Genomic DNA, 3,467 nt, shown 5'->3' with positions numbered 1-3,467 from the left:
AGGAGTATTATCTGGTACATAAAAGATTCATAATTATATACTATGAATTGTGCCCTTTAGGTTTAAGCAAGTTCTTATTTTTGTATATTGTTTACTGTTTTGACCAGAATTTTACCTTTTTTGAGATTAAGATATGATCACGTTTTTATTTTGGGAGGCGTTTGCCTAGTATTTATTTTGATCTTTTCTGGATCATTTTGCTTTAGATGTATCTCTTATATAAAGCATAGAGCTGGGTATTATTTTTAATCCAGTCAAAAAATCTTTCAAAAAATTTTATATTTATTGATATTCAGATAAATTTGATCTTTGATTAATTGTATTATTTTATATACTCTGTCTTAGCAGTTTTTAAAGTATCTTTCACTGTGCTTTTCTTTGCATGTGCATATGCTGGTGTGTATTTTTTGTTGATATTGAGAAAGGTTTGTGTTAGTTTTTTCCTCAAGTGCCTAATATCCTTAGTCTTCTACTACTTTAAACAGTACCCTTTAGTTCCCTATCCAGCAGTGTTAAAAATTGGCATTTTTCTTCCATCTGTTCCCTTTTCTCCAACAACAGATTTTAGTTGATAATATTATCTCTCTTTCTTTTTATATTGTCAAATATTATTATATTTCTATTTCTTGGGTCAGCAGCTTTAAATAACTTTAAATAACTTTTAAACTACTACAGATAAAGTAATTAATATAATTACTGTAGCTCTTATTTCATTTTCCCTTTTTTTCCTAAGTTTTGTTAATTTTATGATTTTCATAATACTAGGATATAAAACATTTACACTCTGTTCTGATACCCTATTCTGCATTTGCCTTAGTCTTAATTCTGTTGTTAAATATATTCAGTGTTCATAGGCAATCCTTTCATGATAATGTTCCCAGTCATCTCTCAGTTATTTGAAATTCATTCCTCCACAGTGGCTTTCTGACTGGTGCAATGGGCTACAGATACCATCCAGAGAGTGAGCTTTCCAGGACGATGTCTGACTTAGCCTGTGTTCCCAGAAAAGGAAAAGGTGAGCCTGAGATAAGAGCTTGTATGCAAGGAGATTGTTTGGGAAGTGATACCAGGAAGCAGGAGTGATAGATCAGGGTGAGAGAAACAGGAAAAGGAGGGAACTCCATCACGTGCATACATTATTGAATTGATGATCCTATGGGAAAATGGTCCTTGATCCTATAGGGCCATTCTGAAGGCTATACTGAATGTTTCATAGAATTGTCTCCCCAAAGGACAAAAGGAAGTATTTCTCCATTGATTTCCATCCCTGTTTTGTTGAAGGCCTTAACTGCCCTGTATTTCCTGATTGAGAAGCCATGAGTGCTGAGTATGACTCACCCTTGAGGTTCATTGCTATTTGCATAAAATGGGTTAAAATTTATGTGGAAATATTTGCCATAAATATAGATGGAATCAGAGGTGAGACCAAGAGGATATGAGGTATACAAGAGGCATCTGATATAATTTATTTTAACTTTCTGAAACTGATTTTAATTGTGCCTTTGACTAGTAGGTTAAAATGACCTAATATTTCTCATCTATTTAAAATTTTACTTTACCGTTGTTTCATATTGTTAATTTCCAGTTTTATTTTTTATTTTATTTTATTTTAGGCGAGGCAACCCTTGGTTGATCTCACAGACTGCAAAGACTTTGTCAGCTTACAATCCCTTATTTTTTAATTTTTTTTATTTTTTACACCTATAGCACCTGGTCTTCCTAGGTGGTCTCCCATTCAAGTATTAACCAGGCCCAACCCTGCTTAGCTTCTGAGATCAGATGGGATCGGGCTTGTTGAGGGAGGCATGGCCATAGATTCCAGTTTTATTTTTATAATCAGAGGATATGGCAAGTAGAATTGTCACTTCAGGGAATTTATTGAGATTCAATTTGGGGCTTAGCATATAATCAAGTTTTATAGATTTTTCCATGAATATATGAAAAGAATGTACAGCTTCTCTGTAGAATACAAATTTCAATGTATCTTTTCATTCAATTTCTTATTATTTGTTCAAATTTCCTATCTCCTATTCTGTTCTTTGTCCTTTTGTTCAGTTAAGGATTGAAAGAGAATGTTTAAGCCTCCCTTTTAGAATGTGATTTTGTCAATTTCTTCTTATATATTGCTTTAATGTACTTTCATTAAAGTTAATGGCCTCCATTTTGGAGGTTTAGAGGGTGTAGTTACCCACAGCTCTCTCCTTTCCAGTTTATAAACTAATTGAGAAAGATATTCAGAAATCGGACTAGGATTAAATATTAGCTTTGTTGCATATTAAACTTAATTGAAGGATTTAGCTTGAATTTATAGCCAAGATAGACTTTCTACTACTCATTTTATTTGTTAATGTATGGAATAGCTAGGATGGGAAAAGGTAGTGGGCTCAGAACTTCTAGATAGTGGGTCTAGGAGCAACACTGAAGTCGAAAGAAAATGCTGGGAAGTACGTCATGAAGCTGTGTCTGCATAGCAAGCACACTGTTTTACTTTTTCATTCTAGTGACTTGGGTGGGGAGGGGCTGAATTTCTCCAATGCCACATGTTAATGGTACTATTCTATGTTCCAGGAAGGTTTCCACATGGAATAGATTGTGTTTTTAGGTAGGTAACTCTAAGAAAGCATGCCAGAGAGACTTGTCCAACAATGCGCAATGATCCTGTTATTTCACTCATCAAATAAGTCATCCCTGTGGATGGAGCATGAGACCTGAGGAGAACGCACTTCTGGAGGCTTGGGCCTTAACAACTGAGAGAGACTGGGGAAGGGGATCCCAGCACTCATAGAGGGAAAAATGGTGCCTTTCCCCTTTATCATAACTGTGTAATTTTTAGCAACATTAAAATCTCTTTTTTTCTCCGATTAATTTCTTTTACCTTGAATTTCATTTTGGTGTTGATATCAAGACCTCCTACTTCTCTTTGGTTTGCATTTCTCATAATATCTTTGTCCATCCTTGATTTATTTTATGCTTTCTATATTATTTCTGATAGACTGTTTATAAAGAACATACAATTGGATTTTTTTCATGTTGCTTTGTGTATTTATTTAACATAATTTAATTTTATTGAGTTAACAGTGGTTTATAACATTTTTTAAGTTTCAAGTGTACAACATAATTTGACCTCTTTATATATTGCATCATATAGTTGGATTTCTTTAAAAACCAACATAAATTATTTTGCTTTTTACACTTAGAGTTGTTACTACTGGGTCTTGTTTTACATTTGTCATCTAATATTTCTTGATTTTTTTTCTTCATTAGATTTTCTTTCTCTTTCTTAATGATTTGAAAGCAATTGACCTGAATTCTTTTATATCACCTTAGCATTAAATATATACATATTTATCCATTCAGTTATTTCCTAAAGTTTTCTATGAGCATTAAAAATGAATCCAAATCTATTGACCTCCCTCAGTGCAGAATATAAAAATTAACACTTTCTTCATTCCTTTCTTACCTCTTAA

General features: G+C 33.0%; 1 pseudogene; it reads right to left on the bottom strand.

Annotated features, from left to right (window-relative positions):
- Nucleotides 1-1,698: 1,698 nt before the first annotated feature.
- Nucleotides 1,699-1,817, bottom strand: LOC118605614 (annotated as a pseudogene).
- Between the last annotated feature and the right edge of the window lie 1,650 nt (nt 1,818-3,467).

Source organism: Rousettus aegyptiacus, unplaced genomic scaffold, assembly GCF_014176215.1.
Source record: "Rousettus aegyptiacus isolate mRouAeg1 unplaced genomic scaffold, mRouAeg1.p scaffold_m13_p_1, whole genome shotgun sequence".
In the NCBI taxonomy this organism is placed as follows: Eukaryota; Metazoa; Chordata; class Mammalia; order Chiroptera; family Pteropodidae; genus Rousettus; species Rousettus aegyptiacus.
Note: the sequence above shows the minus strand (reverse complement) of the source record. Positions and strands in the feature narration are given on the sequence as shown.